The following is a 16,218-nucleotide window of genomic DNA, read 5'->3' as shown; positions in this document are numbered from 1 at the left end:
TTTAAATGAGTGAAATACCACTTACAATTTAGGAAAATCAAAATTTTTTCGGTAACAGGGAGATTGACTTGGTTTTCTTTAAATTTTTAAAAAATATTGAATTTTCAACACAGCATCATTCTAAAAGTCACTATTAAATTTACAAAATTTTCAAATTTCATACAATATTCTAATTTCATTTATTAGAAAAAATAGTGAGCCTAATAAAGTGAACGCAATTATGTGACGTACGTACATATATTCCAGTATACATAGTTGAAATTGTTTTTATTATTTATTGCACTTTAATAATTAATCATTTACTTACAGCATTTATTATAAATATCCAGTTAAAATTTGTAAATTGGTAAACATAATTAATTTTGGAATAGTCAATCACAAAATCATAAGTAATTTTCCAAATGTTCAAAATTCTCCCTCTTATATTGACGTGTATTTACTGAAACTTACACAAATTTTCCTGTATATAAGTACACAAATTTTCCTGTATATAAACTATTAGAGTATTCAATTCTTGTCTTCTTTTTATTTATAAAACTGAGTTTGGAATGAATAATCCTAGATTATTGAATTAAGATCATGAATTAATCGAGTTTTCTGTATACCACAAAAACAAAGTTTCGGTGCTGATAATCTCGAACTTGGCGTTGAATTGCATATAAAATACATTTTTCAATTGTTTATTTTGAACTCATTTCTTTCTATTCGTGATTTTCTTTTAACAGCAAGAATATATTCCAGAAAAGTACATACTTCCATTAAAAAAAATAAAAATTAGTGTTAACAATAATTATTCTTTAAGACCTTTTAATAAAATTCTCTACGACCCCATAAAATTTGATTTCTTAATTAAGTCTTCCTTATATAATTAGTAAACAACAACGTTACTAACATTTTATTTTATTGTTCGCAATTTCTACATGGCAATAACATTTAGAATATAAATAAATTAACAGAAGTTAAAAGATACTCGTACGCTCACATACAAATTTGTGTGTTCATAATGAATATTACGTAAATGGAATCAAGCCATATTAAAAATGTTTATGCATCGTTCCTTCATTTAATTAAAATATTTAACACTTAATTAAAGAAAATCCTATACATAATAACTATAGAAAATATCCTTTTTCTCTGCGTAAGACACTAAAAGTCGTAATTTTCAATTTTTACCTTTTCTATAATTTCCTATGTATGACATCTATACTATTTTCTACTTAAATATAATATTTATATTATGTGTAAAAATTCTCATTTCGTACATTTCACTATTAGAATTCTTATATTCCTTGAAGGCATTTATATGATATGATAAAAATCTTTAAGAGAAATAAAATATAATTTTATATGCCTGTATACAAATCATCCTTAAAAGGTGTGAAAAAACTGAATATCCGGTTTATAATACAAAATCAGGTCTTTCTTCATGCTCACGACCCCTGATTTTCAAATATTCTCTTAAATTTTTTCAACAATTTGTGACATTATTGATCTCAAAATTGTTCTCTTCATTAAATCTATTTTTTACGGTTCTTATATCTGAAATCGAATAAAATCGCCATTTAAAAGACTGAGACGAATGAGAGAGTAACAGATAGTGCAATTAATTTAATATTGCAGCGAACCAAATTAATATTCCTCCATAATCAGGCAAAGATACAATAATCTGATAAAATACTCGTAGTGTTTATAAATTTTACCAATATTTGACGAAAATATTCTGAACGCATAATAATAAAGTTGTATGACAGAACCAAACAAAAATGTATGACAAAAATTATCTGCATCAATGGACTATGATTAGACTTTAAGATTATTCGCCTGTTAATTAATTTACACCATCATAATTCAAAAAATAAATTAAAAATTTTTTCCAATTACAATTTTTTGTAGCCACATAAAAAGTTGAAATGCGCAATTTTCTTTAAGAATAAGACAACATACAGATAGTTGTCAAAATGAATAAGTCTTGTCAAAATGCTTTTTAGTTTCATAAGGCTTCAAAATGCGTTTTATGCAATTTTGTCATCTACTTTAAAATGAAGTATTGGAAGTAATAATCTTAATTTTCATAAATTAACTGAAAGCTGGAAGTTGTTACCTTAAAATATATTGAAAAATTTAGACTCAAAAAAGTTCAAGATTCAGAATTAAAAGCCACCTCAGAAAACTACCTTGCATTTCATACCTATAATATTGCCATAACATAGCAATTCACCTGTAAATAATCAGTAAATATGGCTATAAATTTGCTTTATATACAACTATTTGAATGAGTATAACCATAGATTTGTACATATGTTCTTTTGTTTTTGTTTTTTTTTTATTTTGGGTTCTTAATTTATCATTCTTAATTAATCAATTAAATTTGAAATTATTGTACGATTAACTTAATAACAAACATATATGTATTTTACCCATTAACAAAAAAAAAAAAAAATAAAAAGGATCTTAAAAATTCTCTTTTAATATGATTTCGTTCTCATCTCATACCCATTTATTGTATCCTTTGTACGTATACTTAATATTTATTTATAATAAAATTATCTTCAAAAATATGGGAAGACATGTTAACAGATTTCTGAAATTGAGATATTTTCCTTTTATATGTGAAAGGAAAATATGCGGGAGAAACATATTCTTATATACTCTATACACATACAGTAGGGATGTGTAAGTTGTTGAAGAGTATAAGAAATTAAATGTTTACAAAAAAGGACATTCAAATAACAATAACAATGAGTTGGTGGAATGAGGATAATTGGTATGAATTTTCTTTTACAGGTTTTTCCTTTTTCTTTTCATACTTGTTTTTTTTTTGTTGGTTTCAACCTTCTTTTTGCTTTCAGGATTGTTTTTGCTGAATTTAATTATTCATAACATCTTGTTCTTTTGTCCCTTGTCATAAAGCATGTATATATAAATATATGTTCGCAAGTATATCTAATCTTTTTCATATTTTTGAAGTAAATTGCATATACAAGAATTTTTCTTATGAGAGGAGAGAGGGGGATTTTTAAGAAACATCTTTGATTTGTCCCTTTAGATTGTGCTAAAATGAGGTTTCTGAAAAAAAAAGAACCTTAATTTTATATATTTGAGGTTGAATTGTGATTAAGTTCCATTAAATCGTATTATTTCTACAATATCAAATATGCAATTTATGTCTGAAATTATGTAAGTGATTTTAAATTTTTAACAAATAAATTAATGACTCAAAAGAGTTTTATTTAACTTATAAAATTTGAATCTCTTAATTTTCAAAGCAACCTACAATCATTGTATGTGAAAATTTATGAAAATAACAATGTTCAGTTCAAGTTCCATTTTCGTGATGCCCGTACGAATAATTGGATTCTATAATGAGTTGCATATATAAAAAAAAATTGCGTTGCTACGAGCCATATGAATTTATGCAATCTCGAACAATATTTTTTTCAAAATATTACCTTCCTTATGGGATAATTCATAATAATATTTTCTATGATTTTCTAAATATGGAATAATTTACTTTTCTATATACAATGAAGAGTATAGAAGCTTATTTAACGATGGTCCTGATCGCCAATAAATATTAAATATGGTTCTTATATCATTTGCTCAAAATTAATGAGTTTTACTCAATTTATTTGAAGTTATTAACTGGGCAAACTGATAGATATGGAGAACAACCAGACAGAGTTCGATACACAGTAAGATTATTTACATATATACATGTTATATATGTCTAGACCTTAGAAATGTGAACGGAATAGTAAAAGCATTTTTAAGCTATAAATAAAATATAAACATAAATATATCGTTCAACTTAAGGTGCAGTTAGGCTAAGCTACACTTACTCAAACAAAAAAAATCAAGTATGATTCTTAACACATTTCCTAAAAATTTTTTGAAAAATGTGCTTAATTTCTTCTGTCAGTCTGTCTGCCATTACTTTATGGGATTTCTATATTCTTCAAGGTAAAAGGTCATTTTTGTAAGTTTAGTTATATTAAAACTTTCAACTTTTCGTGGAAATGCAAGTTTTGTTTCCAAATAATAAGGAACTTGTACATTAAGCAACTAGGAAAACGTCACGTCACATTTCTGCTTTTTTTGAAAATCATTGATAATTTAACAAGAAGGTTCAATTGAATATTCCAATTAATTGATTTAAAAAATCGGAATTTCTGCATTATATACACCTACTCATCTTATTTGATTTTTCTTATTCTTACATTGTATACTTAAGTGATTTTTCTTGAGTCACTTGTATTAAAAGAAGAATAATTATTAGTTTTTTATCGGGGTTAAGCGCGTATCAACTACATACATATTACAATTGCTAACCCAAAAATATTGCATATCTTCGACAAAATTTTATTTACCAACGGGTATCCAAAACTATCATTGGTCGCACATATTTTATGTTTTCTACCTATAAATATGTGAATAGAGAAAAATCATTAATTTCAATTGATTTTTCATTTCAATTATACTTGGAAACTTTACAAATATTTTTTTAATATTGAATTTTGTAGGAAAATTCAAATTTTAAATTTTAAATTTGAAATCAATAAATTAATTTTGATAATATTTTTATGGAAAACAAGAAATTACAGGCGAATTTCAACGCAATGTTAAGTAAACGGGAAGAGCTAAAAGTAATTTCACGCTCAATGCTTAAAATATGAAAATATTGAAAAATAATTCGGTAAATCCCGAGAAGTGGTCCTTATTTTTTTTTTCTTTTTTTACTTTTATTCATTAAAAACTTTTTAATTTCTTTGTATTCTTTTTACTGAATCCAATTTGTTAAATGTTGCCTTCTTTATAGTTAATTTTTATCTTTATATTCCTCAATATTCCGTCACCAGAAACTTTATTCTGAGGCGGAGGTGGAGTAGGTAAATTTAAACATCATTTTGCATTTTATTTACTTTTCAAAATTGGAATTTTTTTTTTTTGTTTTGTGCGCATTCTTCCCTTCTTTATTAAAATGAATATATAAATTTCTCCAATTGTTTTTATTTAATTAAAAATGATAAGCTGTCTTCTTTCAAGGCATGTTGAGCGGTGAGGAGTTTGGTACTTATGAGATTGGGAATATTTTTGGATTATTTTTGCTTTTTTTTCCATTTTTCTTCAAATGAGAAAAAGACTATTCAAGTGTAAAAGTTTTATGTGTCTGAAGAATATCTCGTGAAATTGTCTCCGATTTTTTTTGTTAAAATAGAAAAAAAAAAGAAATGAAAATTTTTAATTTTTTACAATAAAAAGAAAAAAGTCTATGTTTTCAATAATAATTTGAATTGACTAGATTGTGCAATTTATTATTGAAATAAAAAATTGAATGAGTGCAGACACTTCAAAATGTACAACAGTTAAGAAACTTTTCTGGACTCAATTAATTTTTGAAATTTAATTATTTATCAATACCAATCGTGCATATGTTATTGTGTTGTCCAGTTTCATTTAGTGCTATCAAAGTAAAAAAAGGACCTTTAAAAATTTTAATTTCAACGCGGCAACACATTCTTTTACAAAATCCTGTTTTTTACATCAATAATTCACTAGTGGTTTTTGCATCAATTGCATTCAACTACTTGATTTACTGATAGTCGAGCCATTTCTATCTATAAATGAATGCAAAACTTATAAAATTAATTTTAAAATTATAATCCGAATATTTTGAAAATTTTTATATTTTCATGAAACTGATTCTTTGGCTTCTTGATCTGATTATATTTGGTTATGATTCGAAAACAATTACGTTTAACATTTTTTTGAATTGATAAAATTTTTGAGAGCAAAACTACGAGTGTGTCCATAAAATCAAGTTACCGTCAATTACTTATTTACGGTATTTATTACGGTACGTAAAGTTTAGGTTTGCCGATTATTGAATCTGTGCGACGAATAAACGTCCAAATTGAAAATTTTTCATGCGTAGACAAAAAACCTTTGTGTAAGTTTTATAAATTTTGATCTATTTTTGCAGGCTTGGATTTATTGGACATAGTTTAACATTTTAGCATAAAAAATTGTGAAAATATTTTTTGTTTATTGATATTTTTTTCTTCTGCCTCATTCCTTTTAGGAAGGAGTCTTCCAGTAAACTGTTCCGCCGCGGTCGGTTTTGATTACTTTAATTTTTTAATTTAGACCCATAATTTATTGGCAAACTTTATCTCTTTGTGTGTTGATCTACGCTACGTTTTTTTGTGTACTGATCAACGCTAACCGTTGACCGCGTTACGCCAACCATTGTTGCAAATCGGATAAACTGCTAATCACATTAAATGAACGATATTTCAAAATCGATCAAATTTATTTTATTGTACGAAAGTATATGCAAGACCGAATAATTTGGTCCTCTCTATTTTGCTAAATTGCTGACTTATACAACAAAAAAAGGAATTACTGGAATGCAATCAAAATGTATAAAAATTCATAAATATGCCTGTGTAAAATGTATGTAACTTAATATCTTCGAAAATGTAAAGACATTGAGTTTAATGGAAAGTCGTTTAACACGTTCCTCAACCTTACAATCATGCATTTTAGCGACTCGCAAAACTATCTGTGCAAAATCTTCTATTTTTTTTATAATTAAATTTAATTTATAGCAATTAAAAAAATAATTTGTAAAATAAACTAAATTAATTTTCAAGAAAATTTTCATTTGAACCAAAAACTAAAGAATTTTATTATATTTTTATGAATTTCATTTTTTAATAGCTTACCTCATTTAAGTTTGAGCACGTGTATTTCGTGCAAATTTATATACATACATACACATATTATACTACAATAATATTATAACACTTTATTTAAACAATGCACTAATATATCTAAAATAAACACTCCTTTATGGGTGTATCCCTTTTTTGTTTTTGTATAACAATTAACCATACATCGTTGACTTGTCAAGTATGCATTTTATGCAGTATCCTTTTCATTTATTATACACAATGATATATACATATTAAACGTAATATACATATACAGTAAAAAGAATAAGAAAAACAAATAGATTGCAGATTTTTTTTAAAAATAAAAATTTTCTACTGAGCAGTTCGAAAATTCTGGATCAACTAATTTTAAGGATAATAATATTTTGTTTGAAAAATTAATGGGTACTATTATATAGCATCATTTTCTACTTATTTTGAAACCGTTTTTTGCCCCCCATGCCCTAGTATATTTTTCTCAATTCTCAATTTTCTTAACATAATAATGAATAGTATACTCTCTTTTATGTTTTTATTATTAAAACTTTTTTATGGGTACTATAGAACCCCAAAAGAAGAAGATGTCAGAGAAATGAATGACATCTAAAGAATGGTTTGACAATACCGTTTTCATGTTGTCTTTTCCTTTACAATATTATGGTTAACAGATTTGGAGAGAAAAATATAGAAACTGAGAGTAAAATCAGAAACGAGTCTCGAAACAGTTTCTGTGCAAATTATTCTCATTTTAATTGAAAGTCAAAATATTTCTCTTTTTTGTTTATTTTTTTTATGAATGAAATTTCGTAACATAAGAAAACCAAATAAAAAAAAATGTTTTTTTTTTTACACTGAATTCAGAAGAAATTTAAAATCGGTAGGATAAGAAGGGAGATATCCAGGACTTTATACATTATGTAAATAAAATATATATGATAAGACCTCATTTTACATAACACAATTTATAAGTCATAGGCCTATTCAACTGATTGCTTTATAGTGGTTAACTAATTTCGGACAAATTGGTTCTTAATTTAGACACTTAAAAATATTTCTACTTATTCTTCTTAATCTTAATTCCAAATACGAAATTAATTGCATTGTGACAAATTATTGTAAGCCTTATAAGTGTATACATTTAATTCCAAATTTGAAAAGTTAAACATATTATTGAGGTTTCCTCAAAGACAATTTAATTTAAATAATTATCATATTTTAAATATAACACAATTTAACATTTCGGAAATTACGAGAGTGTTATCTGACGAAGGAGTTGTTACACTGCGCTCAATTTTACAATTTGTATTTCAAATAATAATAAAACAACATGAAAATTTATTTTATCGCAAAAATCGGTTTTTAATGGGTTTATTAATAAGCGAAATTGACCCAAATGCAGCCCAATCGGAAAGAAATCCAGGAAGTAGATATATCCAGGAAATATATTGTCGAATTGGGATTAAGTATACTCACAGTATTATCAGATCAATGATATTTAATTAAAAAATATAGATGACATTGATTTCAACAGAATTAGGCTAAATTGTAGGTCGGGCGGGTTTCGTTAAGAGTCGCAACAGCCCGGACATATGCCCAAAAGTTCTCTTTTCATATAAATATGTATAATGCTACTAACGAATAATATAAAAATAATACGAGCTTTTTTTTTATTTGGGTTCTTAGTTAGATTTTACATGCAGTATGTTTTTTATTGAAAAACAACAAATTTGAAGTGTTCGATTTTGAAGTATTGTTTTGCAGCATATTCTGTAGCTCATGCTGCAAGTAGAATTTTAAAAAAGCTTTAGTATATGATCAGTTTTAAAAATTTCATTGCAAAAGTGATTTTTAACATTAAAATATCGGACATTGAAGATTTCCTAGATTTAGAAGGAATATTGAACACTCAAGATTGATTTTTCTTGATTTAGTAAATTGTTTAAATTTTTAAGTTAATTTGAAATTTATCTGACATACTTGCGCATCACCCCAAAGTGGTGGCGTCAAATATTACAAAAAAGCTTTTTTAATTCTGATTAAGAACTTGCGGCGCATCGTGCAAAATCAAAAAAGCCCTATTTTTATAGGCCTAAACAAAACATAAAATAATAATTTTATTTATCTTATTATTATTTTATTTATTTTCTTTATTTTTTTTATTTAATTCGAAATTGTCTTCTTAATTTTTTCTATTCAAATTAATTTTATTATTGTAGAGATTAGAAATATTTTGTAGCCTACGATTTTTTAAGCGTTTTCTGCTGCTTATACTTAAATTTTGAATTTTATCCTTTAGGCTTCATATAATAATAATGAAATCTTAAAGTTAAAAAGTTATAAAAAGGGAATTTTTCTTCAGAGCATGTTTATAAAAAAAATATTCAAAGTTTTATCATTAAAAAGTTTTTAATTAGACCTCTTAAGCAATTTTTCCCCTATTACAAGTCCTTTTTATTCCAAATATTAAAACAGACAATTACTAAAAACAAAAATGGAAAAAATAAAAGAAAATTTTAAATGTTTTGCGGGCGCGATTTTTAATTTCTTTTGTCGAAGAAAATCATTTCTAATTTGAAAAATGAAAGTATGGTGTGGGAACGAAAATTACAACAATTAAATTTTACTTATGTGCGATACTTTATCGATAAAAGTTGAAGGTGGAAGATTTTTTTTTTAAATTCGTTTTTTAATGACTAATTTTAATCGTTCTTTGGTTCTATTACTGTTAGAAATCCTATATCACTTCTGGGTGAAGTTTATATTTCTGTAATTTTAAGCAAATTCAAATTTTTACAAAAATTTGTACGAAAATTTGATCAATGTACGTCATTTAGCTTGACGAAGCACAAAGTTTATAATTTAGGGAAAAAAAATTTTGTTTTGTGGCTCAATACATGAACAATTTTTAAATGGCATTTCAGGAAGTTACTGTTTTAGAATTGAAGTTGTAGACTATCAAAACAAGTTTTAAAATTCCATACTCATCCGATATAAATTATCCAAATTTATACTTAATAAGTAAAAACGTTTTAATCGGTATAAACCGACCGAATTATACCCCTGCACCTTGGCAATCTAAGTTTAAAATTTGTTTTTGAAATATCTAGAATTAGCTTTCATTGTTGTATTCCAAAAATTCGAACCTAACTGATATATAATTGGACACACAACTGCCATATTTCCATGAACCTAACTTTATTATTTTACCAAATATTTAAAATTAGCTTTTGGAGTTGTGTGGCAGCTACCTGAACAAGTGCAGTCATTCCATTAAAATTTTCAGAACATGTGTAGAGTGTAATAGTATACATCTTTGCAAAATTTGATATAAATATCTTTATTAGTTTTTGAAATATTTAAAAAAAACTTTTTGAGTTGTATAGCAGCTACCGAACCTGTTGAACGAATTGGTCCAATTACAATAGCAGCCGTCGTTGGCACAAAAGAAACAACTTGTGAAAGTTTAGTGTCGATTACATTATTCGTTCTGTAGTTATAGTGCGACCGGACGGACGGACGGCCATGGCTAAATCAATGCAGAATTTTAAGCTGAGCAAGAATATATGTACATGTTATATCGGAGACGACTTTTTCAAAAGATTACAAACTCCATACCAAAGTGAATATACCCTTCACGAACGGCCGGGTATGAAAATTCAAATCAATTACTAAATATCAAAGTTTTCAAGTTTCTTGCGCAATTTCTTCAATTGAAACTAAAGAAGCTTAATAACTTTAATAAGAATATTGTATTATAGAAATTTTTTAGCTCAGGTCACTGTTAGATTATCGCAAAATTCATGAATATTCAATTATAATTGATTAATACAATTACAGGGTAAAATATTCAATAGAATTTGATAATTTTGCGAGAGACAACTTGTTGAGTTTCAAAAATATATTTCAAGATCCATAAATCTTGGACCTTCCTTACATTCGTTGTCTCGAACCGAAAGTACGACTTATTAACGATAAATTGAAGTACGACAAATTTAATTTTAATTTTTTTGCTTGTAAATACATAATTAGTCTAACTAATTAACTTATTATTTAAAGGTTATGCAGATGGATTCAGAAAGATATGCACTAGTGTATACCATTGAACAGAGGAATGTCAAAGTGATTCCGAAATATCGCCGATTTCCCAGATATAGGTATTTTAAGAAAAATTTAAAAAATTTCTATTTTTTTTCTGTTTGCAGTTTCAATCGCAAAAAAAGACAGCAGCTTTAAACAAATAATTTATTTTTAGGAGAGAGCGTATAGAGTCATTCTGTATGAGTTACGTTAATTAAATCAAGTTTATAACCAAACGCAGAACAATTTTTAGCTAAAATTTAAATAAAAAATAATACTTAACTGTTATACTTAAATAAATTATTAATGCACATATAATAGATATCATTTCCTTATACTATAGATTACCGTTCCAATCTGCATTAAGCAACAATATTTAAGTTTCAGTTTGTATCTTAAAATCGTATTTCCATAATATAAACTTTAAAATAAGTTATTATATATGTATGTATAATTATTTATTATACATTTTAAGAGAGCATTATACTTATAACAACCATTTTTCATTAATGCTTAAAAAAACAACAAATCTTATCAATAATTTATTGATCTGAAGGTGCTATTATAGCATTTTTCTTAAATTTCGTTCTTCTTCTTCTTTCTTTTATTTTACGTTTAAATTGGAAACTCATCCACTTTTTTTTTATTATTAAGAAACTGAATGATGGCTAAGGATCTATATGTATAAATTTTATATTTTTATATATATGAAATATATATAATATGTTTAAGTGAAGGTGTATAATTGTATATGTTATATTAGACAGTTTAAATCCTCTACGAAAAATGGGACTATGCTAAAAATCAACAATTTTTTCCCCGTTGTTTTTTTATAAATTTTTCATCGATAACGCATAATATTGACACTTTTCCTTCTTAAGAAGTATATATTAAAAAAAAAAGAAAAACAAAATATAAGAAACCTGCAAGATTTAAAGATAAAAACCAATCGATGTATTTAAGGACTAAAGAGAAAATAAAAAAAAAAACAAAATAACTTGTAATTTTGTTTCCGTAATATATAAGGATACAAAGCAATTGTATTTTCCAAAAATTTTCAAATTCCTATTGTTTTTTCTTTAGTTTCCCATACAGTAAAAATAATTTTAATGGAAATTCTGTCATTAAATTGCTATTATTTAATGCATGATTGTATGCCGCAGTGTTGTCGAAATCATTCACAAATTTTATTTAATTTGATTAAACCTTGACGAAAGTGTGTAAACGTATAGGAGAATTTTGTTCAGCAAAAGTAAAATACGTCATTTATAGTGCCCATCAAATAAGAGTCAATAAACAATATTTGAAATGTAAACTCTGCATCGTTTATTCATTTATTCAAGACACATTAACAAAACAAAAAGTTGTCTGTTAATATGAAAAAAACTTCTAAGATCTTTGTTTTTAAACGAACAATGTCAGATTTTATTTGAATTAATTCTCTAGTAATACAATATATTTTAGTAAAGAGGGAATTTAAAGCGTGTACGAGGACATATGTCTTTCCGATATATGCCATTACTTCAGTATAACAAATATACACATTTATAATAAATATTATTCAATATAATGCTTATAAGCGGAGAAAAACTGAATGCCATTAATCGTAAGAATGTATAATAAACAATTCTGTATTAAATTTTAGTTGAAACAAATTCATTTTTAATTCGATTACATTTTGAAGATGCTAGTAAGTGTAAAAAACATTTTGACTAATACACCTAACAATTAGTAAACAGAATCTGCACTCCGGACCCAACAAATTTAATGCCCTTTTTTAACTATTAAGGTAAACGAATGGTAATTTATCTTTCCTATTTTATATTTTTTATTTTGTTTTGCATTCGTTTCTCTTTAAAAATAAAAAATCTAAAACTTTGATTGTGGTTCAAATGTCTTATTTTTTGGAATAAGAAAACAAGAAGTAAAAAAAAAGAATGTTATAACATTTTGAAAATGAAAAGAAAAACTGAATTATCCATTTAAAATTCACAAAAGGAAAGCGAATTGAAAGAATATAAGTGAATAGGACGATAGAAATGATGGGTTTTAGGGAAGGGGGGGAGGGTTACTGCTGGGTAAGTGAGAAAAACAAAGGAAGAAAATAAATGTAATGTAATGTTGCGGTGGTTCTTTTCTAATGTCGCATTTAATAAAATCGATTTGTTTTTGATATTTACGTTGTCTTTATTGGTTTTGTTGTTTTTGTTCGAACAATTTTTTTTCCTTAGCATTTTAGAAAAGACATACATAATTTAAATATCTTAAAGAATTTAGAAAAAAAAAGCTCATTGTATTGTTTTTTAGAACCATTGTTATGTTAGAAAAGAAAAATAAAATATAAAAAAATATTTTCATAAGAGAAAACAAAAGTTTAATACTGAAAAACTTTGCAAAACACATTTGTTAGCCTGTGATCCTAAAAAGCACAAAATTTGTGACTGAAGCTCTTCATAAATTGAAATAAGGACTGTTACAGATAACAGAGAGGCACATATAATAATTATAGCTGGAAAGCTATATATAGTTTTATAATCCGCCTATCGGTTACAGCACTAACTTTTCTAAAAAAAATTATAAAATTTGACTGAACTAGATACAAAGAAAGAAGTAAATTAAAAGATCGACTTGAATATAGAAACTGAACATGTGCGTTTAAAAGTATGCTCTTAGGAATTATAACGCTGTAATTGTAATAATAGAAATAAAAAAGAGAAAATTGGTAAAAACACGATAAAATCGAGTAAGTTATAAAGATTTAAATATTTAATTCTTCTAGATAAAATCGTGATTAAATTATCATAAATTTTTAACATTTCTTTCTCTTCACCACATGTATAAAATGTTGAAATTCACGTTAAGAAGAAGTGTGAGACCAATTAATTATGACTAAATGATAGAACATATTAAATTTTTTTTTTCTACTTTAGCGACTATCTATTTAAAATTTTAATTCTGGCGCTATAAAAATTAAAAATAAAATTGATAAATCAGAAAAATTTAACCCGCATGTTTCCGCATATTAATTTATAGCCGCATATTTCCGTATAATAATAAGTCATAAATTTTACTACTATTTTCAAGTTCTTGTGTGTAAGTAAACACGGACGTATATTTATAAAAACAGTATAATGTATCTGTTGTATATCTGCGTCAAATAAAATAAGTTAAAAGGTATGTTGCTAGCTAAGTTTTTATTTCTTAAGGAAAGTTATTTGAAATTTAGTTGTCTCCATTCTGACATTTAAGTGAAAATAAAAATATTAAAATTAGTTTTAAATCATCATAATATGAACGAGCTGGTCAGATAACATTTACAATGCTCAAGAACGGATAAAATTGACATATAAAAGCATGATTTGATTTCCTAGTAAATTTAATTTGATATTTTTTCATCGACTTATAAAAATTATTGACAGGAAATGTGAAACAAATATTATGGCTTCGAACTCATCAATTTAAGAAATATACCATTTTTGATAATAAAATCTGAATCTTGGAATTTATGAAAACATATATACTTTGGACATAAATTTATATATATATGTATAGTTGCCTTAATCTTAATCTAAAGAAATTAGCTTTGATATTTCGAAATGAAAATCCTTTAGCTCACATAAAGCACTTTTGTTTCGAAATAAGAATATTTTCTTTGTTTTGAAACATTTAGAAAGTTGAGGATTCGAAAATTTACCAATTATTTTTAAAAATTTTTGATCAATACTAATACTTAATTAGAATAAAGTTTGATTTTGAAATACCTACCTAAAAAAAGTGTTCATTCTTTAATGATTCATTATTTAAAACATTAAACTTATAGGGGTTAATTTGTTTTTTTTTTAATGAACCCAGCTTGCATTTTAGAAAAATCTTATGAATAATTTTAAAATAATTGAACCATCTGTGAGTCTGACGGAATATTAAAAAATTTTCATTTTTACTTCATTTAATTTTTCATTCAATTTATTTTTCTATTTTGTTTTTTTTTCGTCCTTCTTCTTCCATAAATCCTACAACAATAACATAATGAATTTTTCTGATAATTTTGCCTTTTTTTCTATAGGAATTTCACGATTGTTTGTCTTCGCGTATAATGAAAAAAATGAAAAGGGAAAAGAAAATTTCTTGGGTCAGTCCAGCAGACACTTCTAATTTTTATGTCAGCCTAAAGCAAAATGGACAAATTGATATTAGTGCTTTGATAAAAGGTGAAGATTTTTTTAAAGAATAAAAAAACAAAAATGAGAAAATTGAGAAAATATCCTTTTTCCTTTCTAACTTCTATTATTCTTTTTCCTTTTCTTTTTGAATTAATTGACGGTTCAAAAATTAAAATGGGTAACGCAAAAAAAAAAAAAACTAATAAGAAAATATTTATTAATGGAGTTAAAAAAAAAAAACTTTAAGACTTTTAGAAAACATTGATATTAATTGTCAATGATGGATGTTTGACGTGAAGCGTAAATCATTGTGTTTTTTAGTTTAAGAGAATTGCATAGTTTTCGTGCTTTAATCACAGCGGGATTTTTTAATATTACGTATAATGTGGAATTTTATAGATTATATAGAATCTTTAAAACCGGTGTAACATTGCACAGCGATCATATGTATGGATATAATGTGCCCTCTCATGTGAGATCAATCGCTGTTATGTATGTACCCGAATAACTTATGAGGTGCGGAAGAGCGCAACTTCCCTTTTTCTGCTAGCGAAAGCAACACACTCTTTTAGGAGTCCTGATATCTTACCATCTTCCCCACAGAACCTGGAAGTGTCATAACTTTTTAGGAGCAGCCTACAGAGGTGCCTCTTAAGTCTGCAGTGATCCTACAAGACCCCGGTGAGAATTTTTCACACATATACTTGAGTTAATAATGAATGCTAGCCCAAATTCAATTTAAGATTGCAAAAATTAATTTAATTATAGATCAGTAATGCTTAAAATATTTAAGTTGTTGTTGAAGAACGCAAATAGTTTTAATTCTATATTTGAAGTGGGCAGTTTGAATGCTTATATAAGCTTTCAAATTTATAATATTTACGAGTATATCATTAATATCAAGAATTACTCTTTATTAAGGGTTTCATAATTTTTGAATTATTTTGAAATTTGTCTTCATGATCAATGAAATCATTTTTATTTATAATTGCATTTGTAATCATATCGTTATGATTCAAACTTTTAATGGACAATCTAAAATTCAATGCTTAAAGTAGCACTATAATTAAACAAGTTATAGACGATCTAAAATACTTTGAAGATAGATTTAATATTTTAATATTACTTAATGCTTTTGTATTTTATGCACTACAAAATCAATTCAAACAGATTAAAAAACTGTTGGCCACAATACATTGTGTGTGATTTAAAGAATTCAAAAAATTAGAAATAAGTAAAAGGAAATCTTCTTCAATGATTATGTCATC

This window comes from Condylostylus longicornis, unplaced genomic scaffold, assembly GCF_029603195.1.
Source record: "Condylostylus longicornis isolate FDR11 unplaced genomic scaffold, ASM2960319v2 ptg000040l, whole genome shotgun sequence".
In the NCBI taxonomy this organism is placed as follows: Eukaryota; Metazoa; Arthropoda; class Insecta; order Diptera; family Dolichopodidae; genus Condylostylus; species Condylostylus longicornis.
The sequence above is the reverse complement of the archived record's forward strand: the minus strand, read 5'-3'. Positions refer to the sequence as shown.